The sequence below is a fragment of the Accipiter gentilis genome, chromosome 3, assembly GCF_929443795.1.
Source record: "Accipiter gentilis chromosome 3, bAccGen1.1, whole genome shotgun sequence".
Lineage (NCBI taxonomy): Eukaryota > Metazoa > Chordata > Aves > Accipitriformes > Accipitridae > Astur > Astur gentilis.
The window spans coordinates 22,578,936-22,596,827 of NC_064882.1; the positions used below are offsets into that span (position 1 = coordinate 22,578,936).

Here is a 17,892-nt window from a genome sequence, read left to right on the forward strand (position 1 = left end):
TCCTTACACCATTCTTTACTGTCATGGAAAAGTATTCAAGCAAAACAATTTTTAAAAAAAAGTTACAGCAAGTCATGTTTTTCAAACTTGTATTTCTAATTTATTCATCCTCCAGCCAGTAAAACAGGTTGAGACCTAACTTCACACAATGTGTCAGTGCTAAAAAATGGGACTGTTCCTCACTAAAACAGGTTCAGTGACAAATAAAAGATCCTGCAAAGGAGAAAGGTACTCCGGCACCTTGACATTACTCAGCACCAAGAGACATTAAGCAGAACATTCCAAGTGTTGTCAATGTTTTAATCCAACTCTCTTATAATGATCAGTCCTGTAAGAAACTGCTGCTGAAAAACATGCTCTGTAGCTAGGACTGTTAACAATCAGTTGCCTTACTTCAATATAGGCTATTCCCTTCCCAATGTATTTCCTGCATTAGGCTATGTATCCCACTATGTATTAGGATGCCTTACTCCAATGACCTAACGAAGTCACACAATTCAGTTTGCATGAATCTCAATCAGCGAACTTACAGTACATTGCTTCAGGATTATTGAGGCCTAAACTGTTTATCACAATTAATCACAGAAGGGAAAAAGACAGTCACCTCCGAACTTACACACAGGTCAAAACCTCGGTGACTCCCACTACATCTACATATGCTAAGGCAATACACGGATCCACGTTTTGTCCCATCTCTCCATCTAAAGTCTTAGTAAAATTCTAGAAATTGTTAAACCTACCAAAAGATAGATCAGCATTGCCCAGGATTTCATTTAAATAAGGTATTTACCATGGCCAGTATTGCAGACAGCTATTTTGACAGAATCTCCTTTGTTTACAATATTTTCAATGGAATTCCTGGACAGATTCCTAGGCAATACCTTCTGTTGATATTACCAAGCACAGTAAAAGTATATAAAAATAGGTGCCTGTGCACATACAACGCATGCTGTACTGTATTACGTAAGAGAGAACACTAACAGCTCAACTGAAAGGAATAATTTTCTCTTGCTTTTAAGAGCATGCCCTGAACTTTACAGAGGATTTTATCTATGGACTTGCCTTTTCAGATATTCAAGTATCTCTTCTTGAAAATTAGTTTACTATGAAAGAGGAAATAATTTTGAATAACCCAATAGCCAGACTTGCAGGTCAGCTATATCCATTGGTTCTGGATAGCATAACAGGAATCAGTCTGTAGTCTGCTGTGGATGAGGGGGATTCCCTCTCCCCCCCCCCCCCCCCCCCCCCGCCCCCGATGAAAATGGAGTTGTAATAACATAATGATTTAGAAGAGCAGGGTTGTGCTGAACACACTGAAAGGGAATTCTAGACAATTAGCCAGAGACTGCAATATACTCAGAGGTTCACTAGTCAGTTCTGGGTACTGCCATTCGACACACATCCAATTAGAGCAAACAGCTGTTTCATTTCAGCACTGATGAAAAACAATACTCCTGTGGCAGTCTCAACTTCACCTTTAAAAACAAAGCAAAACAAAATCCACAGCACCTCCTCACTCATAGTTCTTCAGAAATATACATCTCCTGACATTAAGGATCTCCTACCAATGTAATTCAACTACCACAAACATATGTACAAAAATCTGCCTGTATGAAAATTACCTTCCAAATTAGGCAATCTTACAAATAAGAGATATTAAGATACTGGCATTCTCTACAAAATAACATAATTTTCAACCTCTACCAGCCTAGAAGAGAAAAAGTAGACTTGTCAGGTCAGGGTGCTTTAACATCATCATCTTTCTAGCTGGCCAGAGTTTATTTCTAATGGTAGATTATGAGCCTCAGGTGTTGTCTGTTCCAGTATTGCTACCCCTAAGTAGCTGGATGGATGCATCACAGACATTCTGTAGGCACAGGCACACATAGCCAGAGATCAGCATCCATTACAGGCAAGCCAGTGACTACAGAAACAGGCAAGCACCAATGTAATCAACCCAATGCAACACATTTTTCTTTTCTGTTTGACAGACAGAACAATGAAATGTAGAGAAGTGGCCGACCTGGCACAGGAAGAGGATGGACCAAGATCTCAAGTCTCAATCCCAGCATCTTACTAAGAACGTTCAACTTTCCTTTCCAGTGAAAGGAAAACCAATTGTTTCATAAACTGGATCCAAGAATGTATTTATAATTCCCTAAGGGAAAGAAAGAAAATGACCAGTGTTTCCAATAAATACAAAGTGTCTATCAGTTATACAGAAGAGGAAAAATATGCAATTTCTACCCCCCGCCCCCACCATTTTTTGCACTCAAAACCTAAACTGATAAACTAACTGATGAAGCATTACAGTCTTAGGAAAATATATAAGGAAATTCTTCCATAAAGCATTGAGTGAATTTAAATCACCGTAGTTACTGCAAAGGAATTCCCTTGCAGACACATGTTCAAAAAGATTCCATTTTGTTTTCATTAATACAATTGTCCATAGAAGAAATTAATCCAAAATAGCAGGAGTATAATAGTCATTCTGGTCAGACTCCTCACATTAAGGGGAAAAAATGGGTAAAAAAACCCCAAACGCCTCCAGTTTCCAACAGAGGTAAAGCAAATTGTAACTTTACTTTAACTTAGTTGTAAGTTGTCCTTAGAAAAATGCAAAGTGTACTCTTTCTTATGACACATAATCTAAAGAATTCGAAACAGTTAAGCCAGCCATACAAAAATCTAAGGGGGTATGGAAACCTCAAGACCCTCCAAAACCAAATCTGTTATTTTTAAAAGACCTAAGATTTCATTTATGTTAGGAAATAATTGCTAACATAGACTTGTATACAAGCCATCACATCGCTAACCAGTACTCATATCGGCAAACTCGCTGTGAAGAATTCTCCTAGAACTCTGAAGAAATTAAAAAAATTGGGTTACAAATGCATTTGCTAAAATTAAGCTAAAAGACATGAGTCATGTTTACACTGAGGCTACACTAAATTTATCCAGCTACACATCTTTTGTTTTCCATAGCAAAAGCTAGAAATTCCCTCCTGCTTTCTAAGAACTGCTATATATTGTTAAAAAACTGTATTTTTACAAAATCAGACAAAAGCTACTATAAAACAGTATTAAGCACCATGTGACTGTTCTAAAATTTCTGGAAAAGCAATGTAAGTCTTAGGCTTGAGACATGTATTATTGTTTCATTTTCAGTGTAATATGAAAATGTATATGCAGTTGCTGAGTAAAGATCTGATGAAAGGCCTGATGCATCTCATCAGTCTTTTACACCGAGATGTCTTCTTAGAAATCACACATGGTAGCTTGCATTATCAAGATGTGTCAAAATTCTAGAGTAGCGTGGACTGACTCCAAGTCCTATTACACATACAATCTCAAGTATAGGAAGAGAAGGAAACAGGTAGCATTCAAGAAGAGACAGAACACGCAGAATAAAAGAAGAAAACACTAAATTTGATACCAAAAGAATTCACAAAGCTCTTTAAATCAGAGATACTGCGTTGGGAAACAATCAGCAGTAAACGTAATTTTCCAAAGTCATTAGGAGAACTTACTTTTTAAGCAAACAGACCAGAAAAATACTCTAATCACTATTCAAAGGTTACAAAAAGCATTCAGCAGCGCAGGACATTTCTGGTTTAACTGTCATCAAGTTCAAATAGTTATCAATATTACTTGTCTTCCTTTTTTAAGGACAAAGGAAGTCTCCAGCCTTGACACAATGTAACATTCAACTAATATGACCAAGGCAGCCTGATTTGTGTATATTTTAATGTTTCTCTAATTTAAGGAAATTAACCCCATACATATAAAAGAGGTTGGTTTGGGGGTTGGGGGTTTTTTTGTTCATTTGCTTTTGGTTTGGGGAGTTTTTAAACAATTTTTTAATTTCAAACTACATAAAATATTTATCATGTAATGTTCATTTGAATCTTCTTGCTTTTAAAAAACACACACATATATACTGACATGCTGGAGACCGAAAAAAAAAAAAAAAATCTGTATTTGTAATTCAAATAAAACAGCAATGGCATAGAACTTACATTTTAAGCTTCACTGAGTTGCCCTGGAGTGGGTCCCTTCTCATCTTTCCAAAACCACCACTGATGGCACATTTAATAAAGATCTGCTGTTAAAAAATATAATGCACTCTTCTGTCAGGAAACCATACTTTCAAACATACAAATTAGACGTCAGCAGAAGTGGATGCTCCCTCCTGACAAAGGAATGATCAGAACACAAATTAAAATTGCTATTTTGCTCATAGACCATACAACTTTAACACTGAGCGATGCACATAATTGTTTTTAGTAGATTAAGCACAGCTAATGTTTTACTGACAAAGCAACCAACATGTCAAGTTAAGCTCAAATGGAAGTTTTTCCCAAGAATAAGCATACCTACTTGATTTCAGCTACTGATTCTCATCTAAAAAACCAGACTTATATCAGGTAAAGAAACAACATAATGGCAGCAGAATTAGTTAGGAATAAAAGTAAGTTTCCTCACTTGTCATTCCACGTGGCTCTTCACCACAGTTCTTAACCATCTTGAAAGGGTCTATATATCCATCCTGGTCAAGAAAAGATTCGTTCCATCATGTGGGAAATTAGGGAAAGAAAACCTGGTACATCAAAATCAGAGTATGTTACTTACACCACTAATTTGCAATGCCCTACCAATGCTAAAAAACTGCACTTCTGTTCATTGAAGCAGCTGCAAACTCCTAATCCACTGTGTACACACTGAAGATGTTAGGTCTACTCAAAGCCTGACTTAATTCCACTTTATGTATTAGCCTAGAGCTCACTTCCCTGACAACAGTCTTGTGCTTTCAATCAAATTAAAATAGATTAAAAAACAAACAAACAACAAAAACCCAACAACCTATGAGTGTACACACCTAAATCAGGTAAAGAATTTGGAACAAATATCCTGTTGTACTCCTAACATGACAGGTTGCTGGCTCAATTACTTTACAGCAGTCTTCATAAGAGATGGAGAAACCCGTCTCCCATTTTGCATCTAACCTCATTCCACTGCTCCAAAGTACTAAGAATTGCCATCAGACCATACAGAGCACTTCACATAAGCAAGAACTTGATGACAACCCAAATCTACAAAGTAAAGGTCAGGCTGCAGGCAGAGAATGCTATTCACCCCACTCTCAAACACAAGGCTTCACAAAAACCACACCAGGAAAGGCTGAAAAGCCATTCAGCAATTTTACAGAACATTTCATCTCTGAATATAAATTCAGCCTAGAACAGAACAAAAAGGCTGAAATGTACCTGATAACAGTGTAATGCTACGTTATTTCCACTACTCAGATTTCTGCTTCCTGAATCAGGGTCTACTAACACACGCACTAAAACACAAAGGTTATTTCCACATTCATTCACTTGCACTTTGAAGTCTCATAAATGGAGCAAAACAATTAAGTATTTAAATACAAGCACAAGACAAACAAGCAGCCAATGAAATCAAACTGAGACCCAATCATTGTACTCTCTAATTGTATTTATAAAACAAGCAGCTTTTCTTTTTAGACAATGTTCAAGTCCCCTCTCTAAAAACCAGAAGGTAAAAAAGGGGAAGAAAAAAAGGAAATACCTTCCAGCAGATTTTTCTCAATAAACATAAGAGTAACAAAGGAGACCATCCAGGAGCCTTTTGCGTTCTTTGATTTCTGCCAGCAGTAAGCAACATAACAGGCCACCCAAACGCTTTGTTATTTAATGTGACAATCTATACCCAGCTAGAGACAAAGCACTTTTAAGAACCCTTCAAGCATATTTTCTGCTGGTTTCCTTCTCCCACTCAGTATTATTCCCACTGGTTGATCCAAGAGCTTTGGCTATTTCCACAGTTTTAACTAAGGTCATCTTTTTCACATCAAATTGTGTCGAAGTGCAAGACACCAATACATATGTCTCAGTACGCTTGCATTATGCAATCTGCTCTACTAGGTGCTTTTTCCAATTTTGTGATTTTTAAGCCTTGCGTATGGCCTGAACCAGAGGCAGATTCTTTGGAGGCAGCTGCAAAAAATAAATCTTGCTTTGAGTATGAAACAAAAACTTTGTCCATCAACTACACACACAGTTCAAGAGTACAAAACCAGCACAAACACATCTGAAGCAGATGCTTAGGAAGTAAATACAACTTTCAGGAAGAGCAGAGCCCCGTTTGCTAAGGAGTTAAAGGCTCTTCTCTACATGCCATGTCATAAGAAATCAACCTGCAGTGACAGTCAGCTGGTGTCTGACAGGTGACAGAAGCTGTCAAACTCCACATCACACAGTTTCCTTTAAGCCGGGAAGCTGCTCTTGCTAGGGACCCTCCATACAGGCGAGCACAAGCTCCCAGAAAGGCACTCTCTCAAACACAGGTAGATCTCCTGCTGGGCGCACATGATTAAAGCAGTGAGGTAGGAGGAGGAGAGCCACCAGTAAGCACATTCTCCAGCATCAGGTCTGCTTGGTAAGAAGTACTTTTGTACTCACCTTCCCTTTGCTGCGTGCTGAAGGTCAAAGCTTGGGATGTGGCAAAAAACCCCAAGTGGCCTTGGGATTATGGAGCATGCAGATACACAGCCTCACAAGCTAGAAAAATCAACAAGCAGTTGTTTTCCTTGTTTAGGTGGAGAGGGTTGTTGCTTGAGTTTTTTTTGTTTGGTTTGTCTTTCATAAAGTAGTAAGAGTATCTGCAAAATGCCTTTCCAGCCCAAGGAGAGCTTAGAGATATCGGATCCTTTCACACCTTCCCTCCTATGTTCTTTGGTAGCCTCCCATACAGCTCACAGCCCTGCTCGAGCGTGCTGAAGTAAGGGTTACCCATGCCCATGCCAAACTCAGCTTCGAGGGGAGATCTTCCAGGAGGCAGAGCTCTCACACTTCCTGGGCTGTCCCCAGTGCAGACTCCACATAGATCCGCTGCTTTGCTGTGACCTATGCCCGGCCCCCAGAGCAACGTAACAGGCTGCAACAAAGGAGACCAGACTTGTGGTTATGGTGGTGCTTCTGCAGTTTCACATTCACACCTGCCATCAGTACTACTGCGTAAGATTGTATTGCTGCTACACATTATAAAACAGCTAGAGAGAGAGTTATTTGGAAAGACAAAACAGAACTCCTGCCAGATGGAGCTGCGATTTGCCCACACGTTTCCAGAAACTCTGTCCAAAAGTCAGGCTGAAGGGCACTGAATAGAAGTAACATGTCTCTGCAGAATTATAGTTCCTCAGCACAACAGAATTTCCTTTCACATCCCCTCCAGATGAACTTTCATACCTGTCTCTGAAAAGCCTTCATACAGACAGCAGTGCCTGCATCTTGTAATTGAAGACTTCGTGCCTCTCTGAGTTGCTGGAAATAGCTTGTAATATTTTATAAATTGCAACTCTGGCAGTATCTAGCTAAGAAGCTACAATATAGTCTAATGCACAAAATATTTGAGGCTGATGAAAAAAAAGGAAAATATAACATTATAAAGCTGAGCAAGACTCTCCTAATGAGGTTAATTTTGATACTGCTGTATTCTGCTATATTATTTTCCTGTTTCTTAAGGATTTGGGGGCTTTGTTGTTTTTGTTTTGTTTTTTTCCTGTGACTGAGATCTGGCCAAAGGATGAGCATTCATTTTAGTGCTTGGAAAGCCAGCAAGGGTGAGAACAGGTTCCATCAAGATGAGAAGATACTGTAAAAGAGGAGTGCTACTGAAGATCACAGGTGATGTTTATTATTATGGGCACACACACACAAGTGGCACTATGGAAGAAGCAAAAGCAGAACATTAAAAGAATACTTAAGAGTTTTCTGCACTGGCAGCAGTCAGGACTGGCAATAAATGCAAACGCTACTTCTCCAAATCTTAGCTTGCTCTAGCTGTTGATGCAAATGAAGTTTACGTTCTTCTTATAGACAATGTTGCAACTCTAATGTGACTGGGAACAAAGGGAAGTGCCTGTCAAAGACTCAGACTCCAGAGCATGACTCTTCAGACCTATGTAGACACCTAACAGGGCTTCTGCAATGTGACCAGGTCTTGGTTCTGGTGCTTCCACATACAAAGGCTTCTCAGCTCCACACCTTTCCCTTACGTGTGATATACATAACAACTCAAAGGCAGCACTATCTGGCCAACCTTCTGCAGTATAAGCTCTTCCTACCTGAAGATCTGCTTAAGACCTTCAAGTCCGTGATGTATACAGTGCTGCACTCTGGTGATCCCCAGCTACCACTTCCCTCGTAACAGACTCATACAGTTTTCAGTTCTGTGGCTCTAAATGAAGGTTTGTTGCACACTGGGACAAAGCTGAAGCACAAGAAATTTTTGAACTTCTGCATGGGCTCAAATACAGAAAACAGGTTTGCAGAAAGCACTTGCAGAACGGGAGACCGATGAGATCATGACTGCTGGAGCATCAGAGCACAAGGTACACTGGAACATAAGCCAGATTCTTCATCAAGGTGTTATCTATTAACCAGTGACCTCAGAACAGTAGCAGCCACATCAGGAAGCTGAGGAGTCAGGTTGGAAAGAGACATAATGCAGTCTGTGAACTTTGCTGGTGGTCCACATACAACAGCAATATGACAACCACTCCGGAGTTTCACAAGGAGAAACATACTGTAGTGACACATAATACACTTAGCCAACTCACACTGATTCAAGTTTCATCATAAAACTACAGCTTAAAAAAGAAAGCAAGAAACCAAATCACATAACGAAAGATAGATAGGAATGAGAATAGCTTATTCATGTAGATTTCCTAAGTATTTTCTGAGAAAAAATAAATAAATAAAATCACGTATCAGGTCCTAGGCTGGAAACTACATTACACAGACCTACCAGGGCAATTATATCTACTTCCTATGTTCAAATGTGCTTCCATTGCTGCTAGGGCAGTTGAACATAGCACACACAGCCATTACACAGCTACTAAAAAGATAGAAACTATTCTCAGCTTAATGTAAACCACAGATAGATGACCTCATCATGATCTAGGTACATCAACAAAAAGCTTATGGCCTCCAAATGACTGTCATTACTTATTTGATAGAGACTTAGTAGCTCACGAGTTCACCTTATATGACTGTAAACAAAGTCAGCCAGGTTCATTTAAATAGTTTTAAATGGTGGTTTGAGTTAAAACAGACAATTTTTTGAGATGGAACATGGATCAGTTACATAAACAAACCCACTGGTAGATCACAAATCCCCAGTGGAGTTGTGAGAAGAAACAGCTAGAAAACTTAACCTCTTCCATAACCACAGCTCGATTCAGGAAAAAATACCAACATACGGCCTTACTTAATTTTGAGAGGCAGTGTAACTCTGTAAAAAGCTTCTGTAAGAAAAACAAAGGCAGCAACTTCCTAAAACTCAGGGATTAATAATTCAGAAACTTTTACCAGAGCTAAATTCACATGCAGAAGAACTCTGTTTAAAATAATAACTAGACAGATTATGTCAGCTATTTAGTATAGACTACAGATCAGTACACAGGCAGGAGTGAAAAACAAGAGACCCATGCAACACCTCAGGACTATGACCCCCCGAAGCCCCTATTACAATGTATTTATACACTAATTCAAGACAACATAATTCTTTTGTAAAATGGACAAGGTCACAGGTAACAATCCATCTACACCATAAAGTGAAACAGCTGCCAGTATACCATGGATGTTTCCTAACATCGTGCCTAGGCTATCATTTTTGTCAGGTACTATTGCACTTTCACATTGGTCACATTAAGAACCTCGCTTCCCTCTACATCAGTGCCTTCCCCAGCCAAAAAGCATTAATGTTAATACAATAGAGAGAGGGTTCTTAAAAAAAAAAAAAAAAATAGTGTAAACAAGACCACAAAAAAACCCAGGGCAACTCCACAGTTAAAAATAAACCAAAACACAACAGGAGAAAGCCTATAAAGAAGAAATTAATGGATTTTTAAGATGTGCTTTGATGCTGTTAAATTTCCTTCACAAGCGCTTCACATAATCTATAGGAACACAAATTATTGCAACTTGGACATGCTGCAAACACATGACACAAGCAAGCCCTGCCCTAGTCACAGTGACTGTACCCAGATGAATCAGGGCTAAAACTCTTATGCTTACAAATGTATACTATACTTAAATTTTTCTGCCCTTCCATAATTTACTTCAGGTTTATAGCTTAGCCTTCGTCTCTCTGATCACATTCCAAGATGTATTATCTGAAGTTTTTATTCTAGTAAAGGTGAAACGGATAATGAGGAACCTGATTATTTTCTCTGTTCTTTTGCTTTACCCGAAATATCCAAAACACTCTTGGAGTTTTTTTTGCTTAAGTTCTGTGTGAATTATTCTCATCTTCTCACGGCAAGGTCCTACTGAAAGACTTGAGATGCATACTGAACTTTGTCAAGATGCTGTATAGGATCATTTTAAGTGTCTCTTGAGAGTCAAACTGTTCTTTGCCATGTAGAACAAGAGTTAAGAAAAGTAATAGTAAATATGTGTATTTTTTTTCTCCTTTGAAGTCAGGCTACTCCAAAGCCCCAGTAACCCTATGGCACTTGATCAGCCGAACTGCAGACCGAGTCCAAAGCACACGGGACTGCTAAGCTACGAAGGACCCAACCAACCACACGATAAAGACATTTCAGAGGCTCTCAACTGTTCAAAACGAAGAGACCCTTTAAGTACTAAAACCCCTTTGATTTCATTTTGCACTGGGTGAATTTATCTTGCGGGGCTCTATTCTTTGCAAAACGCTTTCAAAGTTCACGGGTACACCACACTGTTTGCTCGGGACAAACGGGCGAATCGCTTCCACCGACTCCCCAGCCCTGACCCTTCCTCCAGCGCCCGGTGCCGCCACGCAGGCCGCAGCTGCCGGCAGGGCAGGCCGCGGCCCTTTCCGGGGCTGCCGGAGTCGGTGTTTCTGAGAGGAAGACCGGGCACCTCGGCCGCCGCCGAGCACGCTTACACGGCGACGGGCGAGGAAAAGCCACCGGCGGAGCAGGGCTGGCAGCCTGCACCTCACGCCGAGGAGCGCCCGTAGCGTTCGCCACAGCGGCGGAGAGCGAGGGCCCAGCCGCAGCTCCAGCCACGACGCCCACAGGAAGGCCCCTGGGGCGGGCGGGCCCGGGCAGCGGCCTCGGCGCCCACCCGCCGCTTGCGCCAACGCTCCCCCGGCCCCGGCCCCTTCCCCGCGCGGGGGAGCTGCTAGCGGGGGCCCGTGACCCACGGCCAAGCCTCCGGCTGCCGGGCGGGTCCGCCGCGCAGCACCCGCCCCGCTGCCTCCCCTCCGATCCCCTCCCATCCGCCGGCAACTCTCCAGCTGGGGCTACGGACCCCTCAGCGCCACCGGAGCCGCCGCGGCACGGCGACGCGGGCCCCCGCACGCCCACCGGCGGGGGGGAAGCCGCCCGCAGCCGCCGCGGGGGGCAGCCGCCGCGGGGGGCGGCCGCCTCCCCGCCCCCGAAACGGCGGGGGGCCCGCGCCCTATCGGGAGCAGGGGGAGGGCGAGGCTCCTCCCCGGTCCCGCCGCTTTCGCGCCAGACCCCGCCGGCCTTTACCTCCCGCCGCTCGACTCGCTCGCTTCCGCCAGCGGCGGCCGCAGGGACTGTAGAGCTGCGCGGCGGCGGCGGCTGGGGAGAGGGGGAGGCTCCGGCAGAGCGTGCGCCGCGGGGACACAGTGCCGCTCTCCGTCCGGACGGGGAAGAACAGCCCGGGAGGAGGCTCGGCTCGGCGCCGCCCTGCCCCCCCCGCTGGCCGCCCGGGGCCCGCAGCGCCGCCCGGCCGCAGCCGCCGCCGCGTCGCGAGGGGCCGCCTCAGAGGCCCGGCCTGCGGTGGGCGGGGGAAGCGGCCGCTCCCGGCCTCGGGTGCCGAGGCGGGGCGGGGGGGGGGGGGGGGTCGCCGGCACCTGACACCCCCCCCCTCCGCGAACGGCCCGTTTCAAAAGGAAATGGAGAAGAAACCCGGGAGCGTGAGGGGGTGCCGCCTCCTGCCAGCTAAGGGCCGGGCCGTGGGCCGGCGGAGGGCAGCTCTCCTCCCCGGGAGGCGGCCCTCGCCACCTTTTCCAGTGGTGGCCGGTAAAACTTGACTGCTGATACAGCCTCACGTGCTTAGCTTGGAAAAGGGTAACTATATGCTCCGCCGGTATGGGAAAACCAGGGTGAAAAGATAGACCTTGCCTGTAGAGGGCATATTGCTGGTTACGGGACGCAGGTGAGTTCAGCCAACAGCTGGAGATGACGGAGGTCGAGAAGAGTATGGTGAAATCCTACTAGCCGTGTAGTCGCAGGTTTGAAATTTGTAACAAAAAAGGATGAGTGTTTGATTTCTGGGGCCGCTGCCCTTTTTTACTAAGCAATTTCTAACGTCGCAGCAGAAGAGAAAGGTCCTGCAGTCCCGAATGATGCAGTGGATTTGCGGACTGATGCTGGAGGAGAAATGGCATGCATGCGGCAGACAAGAGATGAAGAGTTTTTAAGGAAGCTGAGGAGAGTCTGGTGGGATCTGACATCAGTGATTGCAGTGGAGCTTATGAGCTGCAACAGAAATGAGGAGCAACTGATTAGGAGAGGGTTTCGTTATCTACAACAAGGAACGAGCATTTGATGGAGATGGACAATGGAAGATGATGGAAAGATGAAAGGGAAGAGAGACCTGCTCCTGACAGACTGAGATGATGATAAGCAGCTCTTAAATGAGAACTGCTGTGAAGCCACCATGAAGGGAACTAGGCACTTGAACGAAAGTTTTGCAACACAAGAAAAGGAGCAAAGCTCTTTAGAACAAACAAACCACCACCAACAACAAAAAAACCAAACCCAACACTCAAGATGAGGAGGTTCTACTGGGAAACTTTTCTGTAATTTTATAGAAGTTTGTTGATCTGAGAAATTTCATGGTCAACAAACGGGCATTAAAATATAGTTGGAAAATTACTGATGAAGTTAACCCATTACTGATTTCTAAGAATAGGACTTTATTACATAGCCATAGGCATCCTTGTCAGCTCTGTCTCCCTGCCTGTCTGAGCAAAATAATAGGCAGGGTCTCCACTGCTTCCTGCTTGTTCATCTGATTCCCAGAAGGAGATGGGTGCCTTCCTATGCCCTATTGTCTCGAGATACCTCCCCGACATCTGTATTCAAGTGCCCCCCCATCAGGGCACAATGCCTCAGGAAGATGTTGGCTGGAGGTGTCCCACTGTGCTCTTCCTAGGGAACAGAAGCAACCACACTCCTGTGAAAGGGGAAAAGCATTTACCGCCCCCCCCCCCCCCCCCCCGAGGGTGGTAAGGTTGCCTCCCAGCCCCGAAGATCCCTCACATTGTGATTCATCCCATTCAAGGACCAGGTGGCATCTCTGAGCCTCACTTGTCCTTCATTTTCTTTCAAAGAGGGAAACAAGAAGTGGCCTTCAGCACTGCTTATTTAGCACCTAATCTTACATGCTTCACAAGTCACTCGCACTCCTGCTGCTGCTTCCTTCTGGGGCCTGGAGAGTCTTTCCCTCTGCCACCAGGACCAACCTGTTTGCATTAGAGATGTCACTTTAGTTTTAATGCCAATAAAGAACAAGCAAGTGCAAAAATAATAGCTAGTTTTAAGGTGAACTAATTATGCATGGGTAGCTCACTATTACTGTGAAAACTACAGAAGGGTGTTCAGAGTAATTTCTCTAGAGCTTGTAGGGATTACAGTCCCCAAGTGCTGCCTATTTGGTAGCACAGCAACGGGAAGACAAATAGGTTTTATATGTAGGATTCTATATATTTTGTAACAAAAGTAATGTTAGAAATTTTGAAATTGGTATTCAAAGCATTCAATGTTTTAGGAATTAAACTGATTAAGGCATTGCGAGTTTGCCTGTCACTTTGCTATATTAGTGCTTACCTTGTAGTTACATGGTGTGCAGTATTTAAATAAACAAGGACAAACATTTACATTTCTAATACAATACATAAAGCGTATACATATTCACAGGATGTGCTGATAAGTTTCAAAAATGTTGTCTCTTGCTATGACTCACAAAAGGAAAATAAATAATTATTCAATACACTGATATTGTACATGTCCAGAAATCTGGAGGAAAAGCCTTGGTCAGAATTTGTGTGCGTGTGTGCTGTCACGTGATGGTTTCATGCATGTACCAGGAGCTGTTTCCTTACTTTGTGTGTTCAGCGTCTGGACAAGTATCAGAAAAAAAATCATTTTTCTTTAAGGGTGTGATGCTGGTAATGTGTTAATCATACGTTTGGAAAAACAGGTCATGTAAATTCCAGTCTAATGACTGTGTCTTTATATTTTTAAGGTTGCCAAAAAAGAGGAAGAGAGGTTTTCAGTACACTTGAATCTAATAGCCTCCATTAAACTGCACTGCTAGTGCGGTGTTGCTGCTGGCACTTGGTGCATAAAACTATGTTGTTCTTTGCCAGTTGTATATATTACAGTGTATGACACCATGAAAATGCCAGACTAATTTGGGTACTGGCAGATTTCCTCCTACCACAGTTAACACTTTAAATAGGAGGGATTTTGGTATCTAGACGATTATAATCACTGTAATAGAGGTTCTTTCAAGTACGTGTGTCCTTTTTTTTGAGTTTTCACACAACTTCTTCAAACATAACACATAATCCCCTATTATCTGCTATTGTTTTGGGGTGGTTTTTTTTTAATTCCTCTGTCTCTCCTTATGTCTACAGTTGGCTTGTTTTTACTTGGAGTGGCTTGAACATACAGCATGTAATCTGTGCCGTTTGGCTCAAGTGTTTGGTCTTCACTGAATGCTTTAACAACAGATTTTCCATTTTAGTTTCTACAATGCTGCCTTCTCAAAGTAAAAATACTATGTTCTTGCTTATGTTATATATCACATTAAAATAGTATTATTACCAGAGTTGGGCCATAAAAACAAGGAAATGTCAGTCCCTTTTAATGTTTCTGATTATATACAGCCTAAGTCTAGTCAGTTCCTTTCTTCTATGCTCAAATTGTCTTTGAGGGTCTATAGTTAAAAAAGATTAGATTTTGATTTGCAAGAACAATTTGCAGCTAAACTTTGGGTGTGAAGAACATTTTGGTGTGGCATGAAAGACATGTTTAACTTTGTCAGTTTTAAAGACTTATTTTTACTTAGAGCAACATGTTGAATATACCATAATAAATACTGTAGGAAAATGCCTGAGAAATTAGAGTGCATTAAAAATTCATGACTGCTTTCAGTAAATCTGAAATAAGTTATCTTTCCAGGAACTTAAGGTATAGTTTTTATCATTATTCAGAATTCTACTTTGGACCATTAATATATACAATCAAAGCCCCAAATTATCATGGGTTTTTCCTTTCTTCAGAAAGGAGAGATGAAAAGAGCCCTCATCTAGTTCCTGCAGAAACCATTTTCATACAATTTGATTCGGTCCCTCCATGCTATAACCCTTCCTCTTCCTAAGGAGCCTTTCACATTCTGTTGCCAGCTTTAGGTTTCATTTACCATTGGGGGAAATAAAAAGTATTAGCTTTTCTCCCCCCCCGCCCCCTTTTTTTTAATGGATTTACCTTAATGCTGATTTAAGATGTTTAACTTGGCTTCTTGAAATGTCTGTGTCTCCAGTTAATATTACTTTTCTCCATGATCTTGGAGTTTGTGTTCTTACGAAAGATAACTCCTACCTCAGCCAGAATTTGATTTCCGAAGTAGCAATTTAATTCTTTAAGTAAAAAAAAAAAGGGGTAGGGGAGGAAGGATAGAAGTTTTATAAAAATAAATGTTCGTAGAATAACTCACATAAATGTCTTGTCTCCTCCACCCCTCTCCAGATTTAAGTCAAATGCATAGTGAATTGTGGTGGTTTATCTCCATAAAGGTACGCCACATCTGGCTTCTATACTTGAAGTATATTGATCTTCTGTTCCATATAGCTAACAATTCCATAGTTAAATGTAGAAACAGGTTGGTATCACTGCAGTAATATTAGTTAATTCACATATATATCTTTTCATTCCAAACAGTACATTTTTACTACACTTATATTACAATAATGCCTTAATTCCCTTTATACAGGGTTCTATTTCAGCATTATTTTAAACAGGGAAAAAATAGTATTTAGAAGCAGCAAAAATCTAGCTCATGGGGCAAACGGCAAAAATTCTGCTGGTTTCAATAGGATCAGGTTTTCAGGTGAGTGGGTCACAGTAATTCCAGCATTATCACTAATGAATTGAGAAGTTACTTAACAAATCAGTACTTTGATTCACCTGCCCATCAGTAAACTATCAAAGGAATTTATAAGGTTACCACTGAACATTAATAGTTGTAAATTTTCAAATTCTTGTTTAAAAGCATTCTAAAGCAGCATATTACTAGTCTTTAGTTAAAGTACTTGTACTTTAATGAGATACTCCAGTATATTGCAGAACAGAAATAAAATTTGCTTACTATACCTGATACACTAAACATCGCCAAAACATGTGCACTACAAAGATGACTGGGTTTTTGGAAAGAAGATGCAGAGAGATGATGACAATAAATGCTGTAATCCAAGAAGTAAAGAATTATACTTAATTGTATCTTCTCTGCAGGCAAAGGATGAGGTCATGCGTATATAGTTGACAGAAGCCTCACCGCTACAAGGACCTTCTGAATTTGGAATAAGCTCACACTTCAGTTTTGATTTGTGGTGAATCTGATTCCTGTATTGGATGTTCTCTGCTATGCAGTTTTTATCAATCTGATATGTCAAATTTCATGGTTATCAAAAATCCATCCTGATTTGTTTAAACTGCAGACAGGAAAAACAAACGATGCTTAATATGCCTCCTTGGCGCATGATAAAAAGTAATAAGCTGACTTTCATTGTAACTGTCATGTTTTTATCTATTGAGTATCACTGCCTTTATTTTCAAAAACTGCACTGATCCTATCCCATAGCAAAATTTAATATCAGAGATCTTAAGAGATCAGTATATTTAAGACATGGCCTAAGAACAAGGCTAGCGGTAAAACTGCATATCTGTATTATTTTAAAAAATCAGATTTCATTTATGTCACTGCAGTAATTAGACCAAGCTTAACAGAAAAAAAATGAATAAAGTTTGACACTTCTGTAACTTTTACCATCCCCAAAATGTCTTGTAAAAAAACCAAAATAATCATGGGGGATCCACTTTATACCTCAGTTAGCTGAGACCACGTGTCTCAAACAAAATGCAACAGCTGTTTAACTGCGCCATTCAGTATCACAGAGCAGGTTAACAGACAGTTACTATTCAGTTGAAATTGTAGAACTCTGTAAGCAGGGTGCTGTTATCTGAACTGGAATTTGACCAGGACATGAAAGTTTACTCACTGTTTTTTACAACACAATTGTTGTATGGGGATCAAGAAAGAGGGCGTTTCCAAGGAACAGTATCATTAATGGCCTCCATTCGTTGGTAAAGCCAGAGCTGTAAGAACAAAACTGCCCCGGGACAGAAAATCTCCAGGTTTCCAGTATGCAAGATAACTGCCTCCAGGCAGTTGTTGTTAAGACGGCCACGGCTGCAGAAGAAATTGCACTGATTTTGAACTGAGCTAAAATTTTCTAGGTTAAGACAGAACTAACATAATTCAAGAAATTTGCAGTGAGACTTCAGCGTTTTATTTTCTTGGGCAGCTGAGCTTCGTCTGGGATATCTTAGAGTCAAGTCCCTAACATAAGTGATAGCTACTGAATCCAAATCATCTGATGTCGGACTTTGTCTTCACTAAGGATAAAATAGGGCAGAGGCAGGAAAGGAAATAAGTTTGTTTCTTTTAGTTGGAACAAGATCATATTAGATGTATTAGAGGGTTAAAATAATCTTGTGTTCCTACCTGTTTACGTTAACCTCTATAGCATGTAAAAGGACAAACTACCTTGCTCATATTA

The 17,892-nt window shown here is 41.6% G+C and overlaps 1 protein-coding gene across 5 annotated transcripts in view; it reads right to left on the reverse strand.

Moving 5' to 3' along the window:
• N4BP2 (NEDD4 binding protein 2) overlaps positions 1-11,651 on the reverse strand; it is a 42,307-nt gene extending 30,656 nt beyond the window's left edge. For 3 of the 5 annotated variants that reach the window (XM_049793947.1, XM_049793949.1, XM_049793923.1), the window contains exons 1-4: positions 11,549-11,651; positions 6,486-6,960; positions 4,489-4,603; positions 4,023-4,195 (exon numbers count right to left, since the gene is read on the reverse strand). The gene's annotated coding sequence lies outside the window, so the exon portion shown is untranslated. Of the gene's footprint in view, positions 1-2,026; positions 2,162-4,022; positions 4,196-4,488; positions 4,604-6,485; positions 6,961-11,548 lie in introns of all 5 variants that reach the window. The other 2 variants (XM_049793933.1, XM_049793941.1) reach the window with 2 other exon arrangements.
• Between the last annotated feature and the right edge of the window lie 6,241 nt (positions 11,652-17,892).